General features: G+C 37.9%; 1 protein-coding gene across 7 annotated transcripts in view; it reads left to right on the forward strand.

The window, feature by feature from the left end:
- Positions 1-19,819, forward strand: part of PDE1C (phosphodiesterase 1C) — a 303,096-nt gene that overhangs the window by 202,158 nt on the left and 81,119 nt on the right. The window lies entirely within an intron of this gene.

Below are 19,819 nucleotides of genomic sequence, written 5' to 3' on the forward strand. Positions count from 1 at the left end.
TGTGTATAAATATAGCCTTTGGTCTTCCTTTTTATTCTTTTAAATCCAGTATTACCTGAACAATAGCTTCTAATTAAACTAACTGTTCTTCTGTCCCAGTAGTGTTCCCCTAAGGGAATATGTTTTAGTGTGATTGCCAAAGTTTGACTTTCTTACTACTTTATTTTATTCTGAAGAGTAAGGAAACTCAGTGCCTGATTTGATTTTTTAAAATATTAACTGTCAGAAAGAGATACATCAGTTTTTTCAAACTTATATAGGCATATAGGATTTGCCCTGTTCTTTGAGATTTCCTGTCCAAAAATGTAACAGTTCCGTTAAAATCCATATATGTCCTTAAAATAATTTTATAAAATGATACATTTTAAAGTATAAAATGGGGGAGGATGCTGTCTTTTTCAGTCCTCTGGTGCCTTTGAGCCATTTAAAAGTGATTTATCAGGCTGCAGAGAAGTTTAATGTCAAGCCTATTTATATTGCTGAATATTATAACTGGAGCACTGAGAAGTAATTAAAGCATGAAAATGCTTGATCAACTATTGTCAATGTTTTAAAGTGTGTCATTCATTATTTCATGCAGTTCTAGGTCACCAGTGTGGAACATAAATTCTTATGTATCGATGATGTAAAAGAAGAGTAAAAAGCAACTTTATGTAAATGAATTACTGTATGGAAATTTAAAATATAAAATAAGATTTAAAAGAAGGAACAGTATCCCACACTGGAACAATGAATACACATGCACCCACGTATATAATTTTTTTGCATGAGCATTGCTTGGGAGACTGCTTTTTCTCTTTTAATTTTTTCTTCCCCAAAGTTTCCAGTCACCAAGCACAGAAGCAATAAGCCTTTTACTTCACGGAAAAAAGAACTGAAGCACTAAAGCCAGATCGAAATGGTCCTGCACTGTTAAAATCTGTGACTTTTTTTCAGTCACTGAAAATAAGAGATGGTCATTTTATTAGTGCTTATGTTAATTATCAACTCTAGAAAGGCTTGAGTTATCAGACTATGACAGTGTGGTATTTTTAGATGTGGACAAGTTATTTTTATGAATTTTAATAACTCCTTCTGCTCTGCAAAACTAATCTCAAGGCACTTTTAGAGAACAGCTATTAGAAATCATCCCAATAAATTAGTTTTAAGCTCCTATAGCTGAAGCAGTTTTTCTGGGTTTTTTTGTGGCATAGCCAGCAAACTTAATCACACAAAGTATTAAGGCTGCAGGAACCAGAAAGTTGGGCACCACAGTGCCTGGCTGCCAGAAGCTTGGATCCTAGCTGGAGACCAGCCCATGGAGGGAAGTGCATGGGGTATCATTACCCTTGAGGCTTTTTTAGATGGTGAGTTTCAATAACATCCAAAGAAGACATCACTCTACTTTAAAAGAAAGAAACAACATTTTTGTTTTCTATTTATATTGTGGCCTACTAGTTAGAGCACTGGCATAGGCATGCCAGGATTCTCCTCCTTAAAAGGCGATTTACATCAAGTTACATCAAGCCTTGACCTCCTCTCTCCTAGCTAACTGAAAAGGCAGTGTTGGAAGATCTTCAACTCAAAGAAATGTCGGATTTGTGAGACCACATGAAAAGAAAGAAGGAGGAAATCTGAGTGCATGCCAAGTCAAAGCTTCATACTTTGTTTATACATTTTACCCACCTCTTTAGGAAAATAGTAGTCTTTTGCAACAAGGCTGGACAAAGCTGTACTTTTGCAGCTGTGTCAACCAACAGATAGTTCTGCACTTAATTTTTTTAAACTGTGATCTAAAATTTCCACTCAAAATATCCTATCTAGTTACAGGGATACTTAAAAGCAGGAATTTGAGGACCTAAACGTGAATTGGCACTTCTGGGGAATTAAGTCATCAACTATGGATGAAGTGTCATATTACACTGGCTTAGAAGTGGGATTGAATTTGAGCAGAGAAATCTTGACTGTGGCATTCCAGTCAAGTCACCTGCCTGGTAGGGAACTGATCTTAAACCTCTCATCACTGTCTAGGCCCTCAGGGAGGATTAGGTTTCCAGGTTTGGAAAGATGGAGTCACAGGGATTAGTGTTGACTTAATAAAAACTTGAATTCAATACGTGAATTCTCTGATCCTGCAAAATACTGCAGTGTGCTTAAGGTCATCTTTATTTGGGAGATCAACATCAAAGCCTGTCTTTTGTCCAACCTCTATTAATCTAAAAAAAAATATAGTATTATAAGACAAGGTTACAAGAAGGTAGAGGGAAAATGACAACTCCAAGGCGTTTTAACTACAATTGATTCTTCAAGTCAAACTCTATGCCCATGAGCACAGCAAGTTCTAGCTAAAGTGATTGCTTGTTCTGTTGGTAGACTCAGCATGGTCAGAGCTCATCCAATTTAGATAGTTCTTGTGCAAGACAGCTTCATGTGAACTCATTGAGCTGAATTTTGTAGCATCATTCATTACAGCACTGTAAAGAATGGCAGAAAAAATTCTGGAAAAGATAGCTATTCTCAAAGAATCAGTCAGATTTTTCTCAGCTCTTGCCAGTTAAAAAAACACACACACAAAAAAAGTTTTTCAGTGGACGTGTTTCATGAATAACATTGCTTATATTTGGACTTCGGCAGCAGAGACTGTGCATTTCTTTCAGAAATAATTTTTGTCCTATGAAAATAATAGCTGAAATCTGACTTTGCCCTGTCAGAATCTAGAAAATGGTTGTCAAAACTCTGGAGTGTCTCTTTATACTGTTTTCCTTCACAAATGATACTTTGCAATCTAAAGATGAGAAGTCAATGTCCTGATGTGGTCAGGGAGTTGAACTAGATGAGCATTGTAGGTCCCTTCCAACTGAACTATACTATTCTCTTCTTAAAAGATCAAGATGGAAGCCCCAGGTAGACAGCAGAAATTAGGCAGTCTCATTCATGTTGAGAAAGTAAAATGTGGTACACTTATTGTTAATATTCATTCAGGACTTAATATTGCCTGCAGCCTTCCACTGAAGCTATAGAATTGTATACCCATCATACAGGTCTCTCTCCAAACAGATGACAGGTTCAGTTGTGTTACTGTCTACTTTTAAGACATTTGGACACCATATTCAATGAGTTCCAGACGTCTAAGATAGGTTAAACATGTATTTAATTTCAGGTTTGTTCTTAATGGGAAAGATTTAATTCGATTGTATTGTGCAAATTTGGGAAAGATGACTTCATTTAAATCTAATATTTTCTGAGATTGTTTGACTGAGGCAATCTAAACTTTGAGAGCATATTTGTCTTTAAAGCATCTTAAATAATTTCTATTGGTTGCTTGTGGTTGTTTATTTAATTTTTCCCAGTTTTCTATAAATACTGTGGAAAGTCAGTTTGGCCTCTTTGATTGAGATAAAGAGACATAAAGGATTTAGGAAATAACCTTTCCTCATATATCTCTCATTCAGAAATGGCTGACTAGTTTAATAAATATTTTTCAGGATATGCTTTTACCTTTAATAAACATCAATGCTATTGCATCACGGAAAATACTTCAGATTGGTTGATTATTGATATCCCTTCTCAAGCCTTTAGAGTAGTTACACTAATTTCAGTCTTATAGGTTCTCTGTAAGCAGACTTAATCTTCAGCCTTTGCTCTCCTCTAGTTAAGAAAATAGTATGTGTACAGAAAGGCAAAAGTGGGAGATGTATTGCAGGAGACATTATGTTTTCAGTACTTTTTTTATCCACAGAGCTGTTTTGGTTGATGGGTGTTTTCTGTAAAATGCATATACTCCACTGTACCACCTCACACCTCCTTTATTTACTGGTGTGTAAGATCTCTGGTTTGTGTGGTGTGATATGAAGGAAGACTCCTGAAAGATCAAATCTGTGGCTGGAATGAGCTAGGGGACATCTGAAACCCGCAAGGTCTCTGAACATGCTTTCCATATAGCAGTGATCTTAGCAACACTGAGGTGGAAAACATACCTTATGCAGCCCTCTGATGATAATTTCTAGCCTCCAGAAATCAGGGTGTTCCTGGTGTTTTGAAAAAGCTCTACGTAACCTCATTTGAGGTAGGACTGCCATCTGTCTTTCAGATCAGTGGAAAAGGGGAAGTAACTGGTGACCCTCAGAGTTTGGAGAACACTTGGGTCCTGCCTTCATTAGAAGTGCTACAGTGCTAATGAGCATGCTGTAATGGTCTGTGGAGGCATTTTAACATGGTAAAGTGGGTGTAAAGTAAGTCAGATTTTCCCAGTAGTAGTCAGCTAAATTGAGCTAATAAGTATTACAAAGTACAAGGTGAGAAAAAAGGTCAGATAATTTGTGTTAGCTAACTCTGGCTATTTTTCTTGAACATGTTCACTGTATGTGGCAGTCTGAATCTAGATTAAGTTAATCAACAATGCAGCTGGGCTGCATTCTAGTGGGAATTTTCACTTAGAAAGTATTATACTGTGAATTTTTACTAAATTTGTTGTACTTATGTGTCCAATAACTAGACTACTCAGCTGTGTCTCTCCCATTTTTTGGCTTCCTTAAGTGCCCTTTCTCAACCATGTGGCTTTCCACCCCCTCAATACTATAGATAACTTTACACCTTTGAAAGCATTGTGTTGGTTGTTCATGTAATATCTACTGGACAACTGCAGGGAATTATTTTTTTGGCCTGAAAAAAAGCTCTCAAGTTTGAAATCAAGCATTTTCCTTTTAGATTTAGATTTTAGCAAACAGAACCTTTCCTTGCTCAGACTGTTTAACCCAGGAAAAATAAAACCAGCATGTTGCTAGATAGAAATTCAGCACATAGAAATTGATCCATGAACAGAAACAATGAATTAATACTATGTCCTGGAAATTTCCAAATCATGCAAACATCCCTAAGTCTAGACTTGAGTGTCTAGAGACATTTCAGCTTCTCATTGTACATTCTGTGATTATTGAAAAAAGAGAGTCTGAGAGATTATTTCACCTCTTTTGTAAGGATGATGGGAAAATACATCAACTCATTTTATTGCCACAATAATTATAAAATCAATCACATTAGATATTATTGTTATCTCTTCAGCTTTTATATTTGTAAGACAGAGCAACACTACAAAGTTCATACAGCAAAAATTAATCAACGCAAGCATTCATTCTCATGACAGTTTATTTCCTGGAAATGTGAAGGGGAAAACAATGCACTAGCCCTAGAAAAGCTGGAGAAGAGATCACTCACAAGTTCCACAGATGTATCAGAAGCTTCTTCTCTTAATGACCTTTTTTCCCACCTCATGGCCAATACTTTTGGTGATGCTTTTCTCTTTCTTTCCCTTCCAACCTGGTGTTTTCTCAGCTCTGTGCATTGCTCTGTCCTGCTCTTCTAAGTGTTTGGTGTACATATATTTAGATGCATGATTTGGAGAACTGAAACTTCCAGCTTGCCAAAGGTGAAAGCCAAAGACCAAAATACCAAACCAGCAAAAATATTTCATGGCTATAGGCCACAGATTCAGATGACTGGCATTGGCAGTGGTGAAGAACTAAGTTCAGGTAGCTGCTCATGCACACTTTTAGCTTTGTCCTCTCTTTGTAGAATAGTGTCAGAACTTTTCTGGCCTGTAAACACAAGTACAGTTGTGTTGAGGTGCTGCTGACATGAGTCATACAGCCAGTCCCCAGGCTGTGTTGTAGTTCTCTCTTTAGGCACAAGAACACTCAGCATTGGAAGAAACGTTTGGCCCTATCCTAAGGCATTTTGGTCTACTGGGACACTGAGGCAGTGACAGCACCATGAAGCTCCCACAGGATGGTACACGTGCTTGGTTTATCATGTTTCTCTCCATCAAAGGCCCCTTGGCCTCATATTTGGCTCATATTTCTTAAGTGCATGCTGTAGGAGCCAAACAGGGCACGTGGACTATTGGACTTCCCCTAATGTTGGCTGTGCTGGTGGTATGAGTGGACGATACGAAGGGAGAGGAACTAGAAAAGCAGTGAAAGCTGAGAAGAAAAATTACAAGATCCCAGTCTAGATGCAGCACCTTGAAGCTACTGACTCAGGTGGCAACATGTAGTGGAAGAGACCAGTGGGAAGCTCACCTATCTTCAAACTGAAGAAAACGCACTTGTAAGGAATCAATCACAGAAAAGTGGTATTTTTACTTCTTTAGGCAGTAAAGTGTTTTAAAATTCCATCTTTACATCAGGTTGTAAAGCTTTATGCTTAAAGCTTTGACAGATTGCTATCTATCCCCTCCTAGCTTAATCATACAGGTTATGTATCTTCACAATTTCTTCCTTGCAGCTACATTGAACCTTGTATCTGAAGTAATTTTACATTGTCTCAGCCGCCAGAAGAGGCAGCACCCTGCAGCTTCCATCTCTGCCTGTTTTATCTGAATCAATACCTCTAACTTCCATTTAAAAACCTGTGCTTCTTCTCAGAATGTGTGCATTTCCAAAGTGACCTCTAAAGTTGCTTTTAGCAACTCACCTTTGCGGAAGCAGATGGTGTGCTGAGAGCTCAGCAGAGTCCATGTACAGCTGAACCCATCTGGCACTGAAGAATGCTATCCTGTATTGTTTACTCAGGGCAGCAGACTTTCTGGGGGTATCACCATCAAATGTTTCCCCTCTTTTTTCATTTTCCTTCTGTTACCAATGCATTCAAACCCCATACAATCAATGCAGCTGGATGTAAGTGACGTTAAAAACAAATTCTGTGCCCAGTGCTACACAGAAAGGAAACACGTCCTAATGAGAGAAATCACTATGGCAGTAGGGCCCACAGTGGCACAGAAATACAGAACAAGGACCCATAGAATGTAATTTCACAAAGGTTTTGTTCAGAATCCAGAATTTGAAATACTGTCTTACCATGCTTCTTGCTGCTCCCTACTGGACTGCAAATGTTTAACTTAAATATTTATAAGCAGCTGCTGATTCTCTTAGCCTATAGCCACAAGGTTGAGCTAGGTAATCTGCCTGTGCTAGTACCTACACAGGAGCTTCTCTTTTGTGTTTTTCAGCAGCACTGCACTCCAGGCAAGAAAGAAGGAAAGAAAGGAGGTTTTTTTTACTAAAGATGATTGGGTTACAGTAACTCGACATAGTGAAAAAAAGACAAGGGTTACATCCATGTGTTTTTTGGAAGAGAAAATCCTAGTTTTGCTGGACAAAACCTGACACTTTCTCACTTGAACTTTTTTGGTTTTAGTTCAGGGAGTAATTTATCCTGACTGTACTCTTTGAGTGCATGGGAAAACACTGACAGGGAGCCTAAATCCCAAGCAAGCTGTGCTGCAAGTACAATAACATCTTATTTACTGCTGTCAGCTAATGCTCTATACAAATTCAACACTCCCACAAGAACAGTTTGTAAATTGAAATAAAATATTGTAGCTGGACTTTTCTGTGTCTAAGAACAAGTTATGAAAGAGCTCACTCAAAGAGATTCCAGAGATAGGGGAGAAGACGCTTTCCAGAGTACCTTTGTAAGTAAATACAGATTTGTGTCTAGCTTGAATTTCATCAATTAATTCTGGGCCTCCGCATGTAGATTTGCTGCCCCTTTTAAAGTTTTTCTGGGAACTGAATAGGTACAGTTTTAGCCTTTTCAACAGTGCTTGAGAGAGGCCTCTTTAGCCCTTTTCTTTTGAATCTACTGTAAAGTTTTCTCAGGTACTCACTTTTCACACCCCTGATGCTGACAACGTGTAAGGCTAAATATTTACAAAGACCTTTTAATTGACTCATTATCTTCTAAAACTTTATCAGTTTTCTTTGTGGGTTTTGTTTGTTTGTTTATTTTTTATTTTAAACATGTTCAGTACTGCAAAGGGTAGAGAAGTATTACAAGTTTGTTTAAATTTGCTAAAATTTATGGTTTTGTTATTATTCACTTTTTTCCCTTTCTTTTTTTTTCTCCTTAACAGTTATTTAATGTAAATGATTATGAGGCTAGCACTCTTTTTACTTCAGGATTTGAATTCCTGTGAGTCTCTTATACAATTTTAGAAAAAGTGTTAAAGGCAGGAAGACATTGCACATGAAAATTTGTACTTCTATAATTTGAAAAATAAGCAATGTTTACATAGGAAAGAAACTACAGTAGCTTGCGTTGTTCATTTAGTATTGGTTGAAGTCGAGGAATACCATGTGAAATTGCTTATTTTTGGTGTACTTTCAGAGCATCACTTATGACTAGACCAGTGTAAATCCTAAATCAAAGTAACACAATGTTCAAAATCAGATATTTTGCTCTCCACTTCACTTTTAATCCATAATCATTAATTTTGTAGGCAATTTTTCTCACTGCAGAACTCTTGGTGGCATTTTCTGAGGTTTTCCAGTCTTTCTGCTTGTCAATGGCAATTTTAGAGGTAGCTTTTCAAAGCAAATTTCCAGGTATGGGGAAAGTTATCTTCTTTTTTTTTGAATGGTTGAATCTGACATGTATGTTCATCTGAGTAGCCTGGTTTTACTCAGCTGCAGAGAGGGATAGAGGGGCTGACCATATGATACTCTTACTGAGCTATTTAACATTGTAAACATGGCACTCATGAAGCCTGTTTTATTCCGTGTTGGAGCTGAGGCTTTCTTTACATTCTTTGTCTAATCACAGTGAAAAGGCTACACTGCTGTGATTTCCTCAGTGGAGGTCTAGTCATGTACGTTGGCCATTTATTGTCATGCAATGTGTATAAACAAATGTTTAGTAAGATCTTTGACATCATTTGAAATTTACTGATAGTTTTGTTGGTCTCTAGAGGTGGAAAGACAGTTTGAATCAGCCTCATTTCCTTAAGCAACTATGTTTAGAATAGATAATTTAGGCTAGAACTAATAGTGTATTTTTCTTTATTGTTATTCTTCCCTCAAAAGTCCTTTGATTATTCCGTGAATTCCCTAGCTAGTCCAAAATGCTGTCTCAAGGGGAAACAAAACAAGAATATTTATTTTGTGTCCTTTTAGATCCAGGTAATTCCATAAAAGAATATTACTGTTAAAGATTTTTGAGGCATGAGTGAAGTCTGCTGGGAAACATCAGGATTTTCACACCCTAAACCTACAAAATCTTCCTGTTCTGGTCAGAGACCAGCATATTCCCCTGACAGTATTGCTACAGTCTAGTATCCATCTTGTGTTACCTCACTGTTACAAAAAATGCCTCTGTAGGCTGAAAGCCACAAGACAATGATGTGTGTTTCCCCGCGCTTGCCATTCAAGATTCAAAATGCATTTTTAAGTTCTTGAAACTGAAGTCTTAACTTTTCTGAAGTCCTTTTCTTGGCATCTTAGAGTAATTCTTCACTTGAAGTGATTCATATCAGTATCAAAATGTTTAACCAGTGCTTAACTGAACTATTTTATCCTTACTGATGGCTTAATTACGGCATGTTGTGTTCTGGTTTGACACAGATGAGATATTTTCAGTGTTCATATTAAAACAGAGGAGTTTGTCACATAGAACAAGTACAAATGGACTTTACATAGCTTTGTTTATGTGTTTTACACAGAATGTGTAAACATCATTCCAGATGCTCATCCAAACCTTACTGAAAAACTGTGAGAGCGTGGTTACTGTTCAGATTTGCCATTGCCACCTCTGACTTGAGGTGTTTGTGATTTGGTGTCCCTAGCATGTGGTGTAACAAGGCATGAAGGAGAGATGACCATTGGTAGCACAAACTAGACAAAACTGGGAAAAGACAGGCTGGATATGTTTTCAAAAGTTTTTGCCTATTAGATGAAGATTGAAACAATCTTTGATAATTCAGCAACTTGCACAAATGTCTCATTCACTCTAATGCTTAACACCATTGTTTTGAAACGACTGGCTGTCCTGATACACTCCTTTCCTTTCCCTTCCCTTTCCTCTGATGCTACCACACTGTTGCCATTTGACATAGTATTTGCGAAGCTTTCCCTCTGCACTACAGGACAGAAGGTCCTCAGAAGCTTTTTCGCTAGTCTGTACCTCTCAGCATCTCTGTAGTAGCTGTCAAAGTGCTATATTATTTAAGGAAGAGGGTGGCAAAATAAACCAGCTTTGGACAGCTTCAGTACCTGTTTTCCCATTTTTCATTATTGATGTTGTTCTGCAATCTTATTAACACAAGGCAGAAAAAGGCCTCCAGAAAGTCAAGCAAAGCAAATCACTGAAATGATGATAGTGAAATTTCAACTAGTGAAAACTGAGCCAAAACTGAGGATGGGGGGAAGAAAACAGGAATTAAAGGGAAGGATAGGCAGGAACAAGATAGTCTTTGTGCCAAAATTTCAAGTTAATCCATATTTATTGTGCCTGTTCAGCAGGATTTGAGGAATGAAAATGTACCAAGAAAAATATGAAAACATCTATCTGCAAAAGGATCATTTGAGATCTAACACTTCCTTCAGTCAGAGCATGAGCAGGAGAATATATCTGGGTATTGCAGTAGTGACTACAGCTGAAGCACTTGGTGCTTCTATAGCAGGAAAGCAAAACTAATTGGTCTGCAGGTATCTGCAACCCAATGACAATCCTGCATGGCATGTGGAATCCAGCAGTGCATGCAAGGAATGGAGATGGGAGACATATGTTCTTGTAAACACAATAATAATATGCATAAGAAGTTTATTTTAAGAAATGATCTTTATAGGTTTCCTGTTGTTCTTTATTACATCTTTTTCTTATTATCACTATTCAAAGACATTTTTAGTGCTGCTCCTCTTTCTAACCTTGGATTATTTCAAACAGATGTTTTTGAAGTGCTTTGTTGTGTTTTGTTGAGTGTGTGCAGGAAATCTCAGTCAATTTTCTTTCTTCTTAGATGAACAACCATGAATGAAGAGTGTTTCCTACAATTTACTATTTTGTCAACTGTACACAATTTTCTTTCTGCAATTTCTAGTGCAAACTTTGCATTGTTTAATTTTTGCCTGCTAGTCCATTTCTTAGTACAATGAGCAAGCTATCCATCTCAAAAGCTTCTTTTTCCCCAGGAGGTCATTTCCCTATCATGCTGTCCAAATTTGGCTAATTGCATTTTTTACCCAGCAGGCTACTGCATATGTATTTCATGGAATCTTGAGGTTTTCCATAACATTTGCAATTTGTACCAGTTGAAGCAGCCATTCTAACTCTTTGTTTGTTTGTTTGTGGTTTTGTTTGGAGTTTTTTTTATGGCTCTGTAAAGGAGAGGTGAATGATTGCAATTAAAATAAGAAGGTAAGATTTCCCCAAGCAAAAGTACATAATACATTCTTAGGATGGACTTCTTCAGACACATGCCTAAGCTCTTTGAGTTCATCTCTAAATAGGACGCACAGTCTTGGAGAAATGAGGATGGCTCAGAACATTTGCTTTCACCTGAGCTTACTTTAACCATTAATGCTGCCGTGGATAGATTGTGGTTTTGGGTTAAATCCAGTTCCTGTGCATAGTAGTAAATGTACAGATTTGAAAGGCTAATACTGGTTAGCCACAGTACACCCAGATCTTTTAGCCATGCTGCTAATTGAAGTAGACAAGGGAGCAGTCTGCAGTGCAAAGTCCAAACAACTAGGGTTATCAATAAAGACGACCGTGTGAAGAACTATTTCAAATCATTTGCATTCCAAAAAAACATGCCTAGGACCCTATCTGGATGGGGTTTTGTTACCATTTGTGACTTGGCAACCTTGAGCTTTCATTTTGTAATTGCCTCTTCTTGCCATTTCTCTCCAGAGACCATGGTTCTCCTGATAGTGCCCAGGTTGTTAAAAATTCCTGGCACGGCAAATATCTAGCTCGATACCTTCATCGAGTGCAGCTAAAAGTTGGCAACACCCTTGGTTTTCCAGCCTCTAGCAAATACAAGGGAATGTTTGTTGCTGAATTTGGGAATGCTTCCCTCAAAATAAAGGTAATTAAGGGTGGTAAGAATGGGCTTGTTTTGTAGAAGTATAGACTGGCCAACTTGCAGCCACCAAGAGGGAAATGATTTTGGAGTTTAATGCAAACATTTTGGGCTTTAGGGAAGTAACAGCTTACTTTTAATAATATTTGGTTAAAAGAGTAAATTGTATCTTGAGAAAAGGCATATTAAGTATCTGAGCTAACAAATACACATGCTATTATTACCAGTGAAGTGTGGTGAACTCTTGAACTTTCAGAGTGATTTCTTCAGGCTAGAAAATCATATAGAAGAGCTTTAATATGGTGATAAGTAAAATTTAAGTATTGTGTCAGATAAATTTTTTGTGTTTTAGACCAGTGAATCAGCCATGTAAGTGATGTCAATCAATTAGCTCTGTAATATTCCTGATAAGTATGTTGTCCATAATGGAAATCAGAGGCAGAAGAGTGAAGATCTACATCCTAAGTTTGTCTAAAAGCCTCAGTGACTGGCTATCCAAAATTTACCAAGGATGGGTATAAGCCTTTAAGCATAAAGCAAATGGTTGAAGTTTTTTAACCATAAATCTGAGTATTTGCTATTTAGAGTAAAGAAAAATCTGTATTTTTTTTATCAATGAGTTACCTCTGATCACAGCAAAAATTAAAGTTAGCAGCTGTGTAAAATGTATAGTTCATTAGAAAATGCTTTATAAGTCAAATTTTTTGTATATCACAAAATCTGTCTTAGGGATCTAGAGGAATTTAGGGTCTGTTACAGTAAGCAGAAGTTTCCCAAACCCAACAAAGAGCGTTGAGGTCTTAGGGGAATTTGCCACTGATCTGTGCCTCTTTCTTGCCACAGTTGATGTGGTATAAATGAAATGTAGTCTTTCTCTGGGTCTTGGAAAGTGCTGATGGCTGAAGGTGATCTGAAAGGAAGTAGCCTGAGAATGACTTCTGCCTTTGCTTACTGGACATTTCTAAAGGCCAGGCAGGGACATATTCCTGCTGGAACTTGACACCGCATGTGGACTGTGATCTGCACTTGCCTAACTATCCTGTGAGCTCCTAAAAGCTGCTCTGGAATGTAATTGATTTTAGGAACTGGAAAAATTACATAATTGCAGACTTTCTGCTCATGGATATTTAAATGATAACAGATGGGGGTGAACTAAGGTTACAGTGAAATATTTTGAAATTATCTGTTTAACTTCTCGCTGATCTCTGTAGTGAGCATTAAGTAAAGAGTCAGCATGGAGCTCTGACATTCAGATCTGCACAAAGCAATCTGCTAGCATCATTTGGGAGAACAACCTTGTTCAAAGACCCAGAAATGTGATAATTGTGGTTTAAAAGAAAAAAAATTTCCATCTGTATAAAACAAAGGGGAATGCGTCACTGGATGCATCAACTCTAAACTGACAGTGTGTGTTAGTTGCCTCAAATGCAAGTTTAGATGGTTTATTTCAGGTACTTAAATTTAAAGATGCAAATGAAAAATTTTTGTATTTGTGGCTGAAATGCTATGACTGAGGTCACTTTTTATAAAAGGTGCCAGTGATTTGAAAAGGCTTAACCCTGGGAGACTTCATTTGCTGTCTTTGGATCTCATTTTCAACACATTCAGTGATCCTGTAGTTTTCCCAAAATCTAATCCACGCTAGTATTCCAAAAAGTAGTCTGCCAAAAGGAAAGCTTACTTCGGGAAACACCATTTAGAAGATGGCTAGTTGTGAAAACAAAATATAGCCAGCTTTCTTTGTCTCCCACATCTGAAATTTACCCTTGTTCATCTCAATTTATTCAGTGGGAAGAGGCATCTCACCTCATCTTAGGTGACTGAAACCACAGTGACTGCCTAGGCTCAACTTTTAGCTCATTTCTGGCACTAGTGGGGGAAGAAAGGTATGTAAAAAAGGCAGACCATCCTTTCCTGAGGAAATATGTGACTGGCAGATTTTGGAGGTGATTAATCCTGGCTATCTATCTCCATCAGCTTCCATGAGCATCTGTGTGTCTTGATTTCTATCAAAGGCTAGTGCTAAGTGAGGTGGTTGACTTGAATGTAAAAAGACCCATGACCACAACTTCCAATGACGTCATCATCAAAGACTGGCATCAAAATTTTGCCCACGTTAAGGCTTTTTACTGCTTGTATTTTCTGTTTCGGTTCTTGAAGTTCAGAACCCAGGAATGAGGAGGGTGTTTGCACATCAGAAGAGAATACCCCCCTTAGAACTTTTCAGTAGCAGGAGGTGGAGGCCAGGGTAATTCAAAGGACTTGGTGCTGACTAATTGCTTAGGCTGTTGATTTTCTGAAAATCGTCCAGTAAGCCAAAGTTTCCTGATGTTTTGGCACAGGACTTCCCTTCCTGCAACAGGCATGAAGGGATTTATGACTGTGAAGTGGAACTATAAACTATATATGATTTCACTTATAGTTGGCTGATGGGATCAAATGCCTATTTGACTTAAGGTCAGTTGAAAAAAGCCATTTACCATCCTGCCAAGGCCACTGAACTTATCACTCTTGCATTTTCATGCTTCTAAATAAGGCAAAATTTTTTGATTACTTCAGTCATACTCAATGATCTTAAAGGTCTTTTCCACCCAGAATGATTTTGTGATTCTGTTCTTTATTTTTTTTTTTTAATTACTCAAAGGAAGACAGATATTTCAGGAAACATGAGGAAGGCAAAACAATTACTTGGGAAATTGCTTGTAATTTCTTCTGATGAAAAATGCCAGGATAGCAACGCTCTGTGCTTCAGTGATTGCTCCACACCAACAATTTTTTTATTTTGTTCTTCTGGATGTTGTCACTTGCGTTTTTTGTATACAAAAGCAGTGACAGAAAATTACTATCTAGCCTAATACAAACCCATTGAGTTTGCTATGCTATTTTTGGTTGTGTTTTTGAGGATTACTGCTAGAGCTGGCTTTCTAGGATGGGTCTTTTCCTCAGTGGTTCACACGTGCTGTATCTGCTGAGCCTTAGACTAAGATGTGGCAGATGGTGGGATGAATCATACCTGCTGACTGCTGTGAAAAGGCACAGTGAACTCCTGGGTTACTTTCTGTGTGTGCTGTACCCCTCCCACCAATCCACCATTTGAGTGGAGCATCAAAAGGTCTGCTGTATAAACAGTGAAGGCATCTGTCCTGACTGGAACTACTGCACATCTGCATTATGCTACATAATGGCATGCTGTCTGCTCTGGATATTTTTTGAGCAGTGTTAAATACCCTGTGCATTTGCTTTGCAGTTTCTTTGCACCCTAGCAGGTAGTCAGATACCCTCCTGGGGCATGTGACAGACCTTCTAAATGTTCACAGCTTGGCTGGTCTGCACATACTCTCTAACTCTGATATGTCCTCAGATTATCAGATTTATTGAGTTTGTACAATATAGTGAGGTAGCTATTGCAAATCTATTTCTGTGTAGCAATTTTTGTGTAGAAATATAGTTGACTGCACAGTAAACATCTGTTTCTCAAACTTATTACTGAATTCCTTACCAGTAATTATAGTGGTTTTCCAGAGAGGGGTAAGGAATGTAGTGTAGATCAGAAGGCAGGATTTTGTCTTTCAGTTCTGCAGACGCTTGTCCAGCCTACAGGGCCAACCCCTGGTCTTTTTCTCTGTAAACTGAAGCTGGCATTTATGCAATCAGATCTACCTCTGATCATGACTTTGTTATTTTCTGAAGCTTGGGGTTACATTTATTTTTTTTATTATTATTATTTTTTTAGTCAGTTTGAACTGGCTGTTAAAAGAATGTTATCACAAAGAGGTGTCTTTGAAATAATTATCTTGGGTTTTCATGACATATGGGTAATTTGACTAACAAAAGCCATATAAACACAGACTAACAGCAGAAGGTTCCTCTCTTTCATGCCCCCAGAGTCAGAGTGATGATTTGCTGAAGCTGAAAGTGTTCCTCATCAGTGGCTAATTGTAATGACATTCTTTTTGTCTGCAGAAGACTCATGGAGGACCTTAGTGTAACTGGGATCAATCTCATCGCCCTCCAGATTTTGCTTGGGAGCCTCTATGATGAACAGGATCATGAATAGAGTCTCCCATAGTGAAGTCAATGCTGACAATATTTTCAGAAAAAACTATCTGTATCTAAGCATTAATCATGGCAATAATATTAGAAATGGTTTCTTGTATAGATGTAGCAGCTTGCATTCTTTGCCATTATCCAACTACAACATATTTTACAAGTATCACCACTTCCACTGAAAGCTGGTGGCAGTTGAGACTGAAGAAAATAACTGAACAGCACAAAGTTAGTTCACAAGCATAGGAGAGGATGTGAGAGCAAACCTGATTTCTTACAGAATGTGTTACAGGATCCTTTATGTTTACAGGGAACTCCCAGACTGTTCGGTCATGAAGTGCAGTGCCAGAATTACACTGAATGCAATGGGATATTGTATGCTTAAGGAAACTTAAATTTTCATTCTGAAAGTTGATTCCAAAGCTTTGGAAACTTAAGGAACAGCAAGAACAGAATCTCTGCTGGGATAGGAAGCCAACAGTCTATATATGAAACGATGTTTTATTGCTACATACACTTATTATTGTCAGACATCCATGAAATTTTTTTCTCTGTACAGAATTTCCTTGTACCGTATGTGCTTGGTGCATGAGTAAAACCTGGTACGTCAGTAAAACTCTCACAAAAGAATTGAGAAGGGACTTTCTCATCTGTAGCTGTAGCTGCAGAGTGATTTGGTGTTATGAAAAGGTTTTCTCTATTTGTGTGTATGAAGGACATACGCCTATGACAGGAAGTTAAGAATGACACCTCTTCTGGGGTTATTACAGCAGGAAGCCAAGTAACTCATTTTAGCTAGCTGTGTGACTGTGAGAGTGGGACACGTTTGAGTGGTCCTCAGATCTCTTGAAGTTTTCAGAACATTTTCGTATTTTGCAGAATGGTAAATTAAAAGGCTTTTTTTTGGTCTGGGGTGGACCACATCTACCTTCTGCTCCTCCTCCTCAGGTGGGAGACAGGAAACTTTCAATAATTTCTTCCAATCTATATCTGTAGCAAACTATTGAACTCACAACCCAGGCAAATAATCCACTCATGGGGATTTTCTGGTCTAGGGTGCTCACACTGAGCTATTCTTCAGGATTGACCTATCAAAGATGAGTCCCCAAGTCAATCAACAAAGATCTTCCATTTCAATGTATTAAAAGGAACCAAGGAGAAAACACTTCAGCCCAAGCTTCCGCTCTCTAGTGAGGGCCTTCACTATCTGGACAGGGCTTAGTTGGATAAGAAATTCCACTGCAGGCTTTCTTAATGAAACTTGTATCAGACTTAGTGAGGCTTGTGAACAGCTTTTGGTCTCAAAGAATTGGTGACACTTGATGAAAGAACATTGTCTCAAAAGAGTGCTTAACCAGCTCTAGCAGTGCTGTGTTCAATAGCTTGTCCTCTTTTCCCAGCTATAATAAAAAATCTCTCTGCTTTCTGCAAACCTCCCCTTTCAGGCAGTAGGCTGTCATGGTTGAAACAACACATTCATCAGGTTCTGTTGTCACTATCAAACTGCTTAGCCATAAATATCAAGAACAAAACAGGGATAAATATTCCATCCCTGGTAATACTTAATGACATTAGAAATTTTTTTTAGTAGTATTTTTTAAAATGTGCATTCAAAATATTTTTTTCCTCAGACAGCCCAATGACATGAGAATGTTTCTCAGGGTAAAAGATTGAGTTGTGCTCTTGAAAACATATGGTGAGTCACAATCATAAAGATGTGAAAATAAATGTAAATACTAGCCATGCAGCTTTGCAGACTTTACACTGGGTGAAGGAACTTGCCCCAAGGATTCAGACAATCCGTGTGCTTTGCATGTTAATTGAAGCTGACTGGTATCCAGACTGCAGTGATGTTAATCTTCTCTGCAATAATATGTAATGTTATTTTTTAAAAAAGTTAACAGCATAAAATCAAGCCCTCTAGCTAAGGAGATAAATATTTGTACACAGATACTGTTTAATTTATAACAGAGAGGAGAATGCTTGAGGCAGTTACTAAGAAATTTTACATTTCATGAACATGCTGAAAACAGCTTCCCTTTTTCCTTTGACTCAGTTTGGATCTAGAGAGGCTTTGGGTCTTTGAGCTGTGTAATTTTCATGGACTTAGTTCAATCGCCCAGTTTCTAGTAATTTGTTTTCTATCTCTCTGAATCTTATGCTAGCTGGTAGTTAAGGGAAACAGCAAAATGAGCAGGAGCAGGGCTGTGGAACAGCATATACTTTGGATAATCTCTCACCTTCACTGAGGAGTCAACCTGCCTGCTTTACAAGTATTGCTCTGCTGAATTCAGTGGGATTATTTGCAGATACTCTCAGGAGGTTTTACGGTGGGTGCACACAGATATTTGCCTTGAAAGGCCAGTGCAGGAGGCTGTATTCTGGAACTGGCTCTTCCCCAAGATTTTACACCTACTTGAGCTCCCTGTGGGATCAGAGCAAGTTAAAATGCATAGTATTGCTGAGGACCAGGCTTTTCCTTTGGGCAATTAAAGGATTATTCCGAGGACTAAAATGTGAAATAAATGAATAGAACAAAGGCTCTCAGATTTTTCCATAATATTTGGCACATGTTCACAGAGAATTTGCAGACTGGAGGAATAGCTTCCCTTGGAAATCTCATTAAGAAAGGCATTAGCTGTATCATAATATAATTAAAAAACTAGATTTAGAGCTAATACTGTGTGACTAACCAGTTCTTTGTAACTGTTGTGCTGATGGCTGTGATCTGAGAAACTTTCAGCTGACCTCCAGCCTGGCTCACTTGTGCCATGTGCCATGTGTGGTTTTAAGACAGCTTAATATTAAAATGGTTAATATCTCTCTTCTGCTCTGGGATCTCCTTCTGTGCAGGAACTATCTGCTTCTCCTACAACTAGCTCCATGGGCTTCAATGGAACTAGGACCAATAGATCTGGGCAAATTTTTAGTTCTGAATTTGAAAGAAAAAGAAAATTAAAAAAAGTATGTAAATGTAGGTTTTGGTCAGTCTATAATGAAACTTTTGAAACAGAAGAAAACAAATCATGCTTAGTTTGAAAAAAAAAAAAAGTCTTGTTCATACAAAACAGTTACAGTAAAAGCAAAGTAAATGATGAACTGGGTTCCTTGAATTGATTATGAGAATTACATCACTATGTTTCTTTTATTCAGTAGCCTGACAGGCTCAGCATTTTCCTGGGAAACAGCACATATGACTGAACCCTACTCACTTGTGGCAATGACTAGTCTATGGGGTAAAGACAGGAAGGCAGCATCTTGCCCTCTCTTTCCATTGCTTTAATACAAGCTCTGAAAAATAAAACACATTAAAAGTTCGTGGTAATTTTTTTATACCAGTTTAAATGATTCAGCGAATTTTATTGAATTCTGGAATCACTTCAGCCACCCTGAAACAGAATTTTTCAGCTAATAAATTTGCCTGGATGCCCTTCAGTGGGACAGCTTGGCCTTAACTTTATGATTGCATTTGGGATTATTTCAGAAATGTAGAGATACAGAGAATGCATTAAAGACAAACTATCTCTGGACTCATTAGTAAAGGTAGCTGGCAGCAGCTGCTGTGACTCAATGAATCAGAAATAGTTGTAGATAATGGATGGTAAGACAAAGTCAATGCAATTTTTTTAATTTTTTTTTTTTCTCACGAGAGCGGCTGATCGTATGACAAGGTTTTCTTAAAACAACTGTACTGCTGTTTTTCCAAATGATTGATGCACACAGTACTCTGCATAATCTTTGATGATGAATGCTGGTGCCACTGTTACTCACTGTGCTATTATTGAACATGAATTTTGAATGACTTGTGGCATAGAGCTGTTGAGTACTTAAATCAAGGAAATAAAAGTCAGGAAAAGCCAAATATAATTTTCCTCCTGCATTATTGACTCCTCTGGCTATTGTACAAAACATGGTTCTGGTAACCAGTTAAAA

The sequence above is a fragment of the Apus apus genome, chromosome 2, assembly GCF_020740795.1.
Source record: "Apus apus isolate bApuApu2 chromosome 2, bApuApu2.pri.cur, whole genome shotgun sequence".
Lineage (NCBI taxonomy): Eukaryota > Metazoa > Chordata > Aves > Apodiformes > Apodidae > Apus > Apus apus.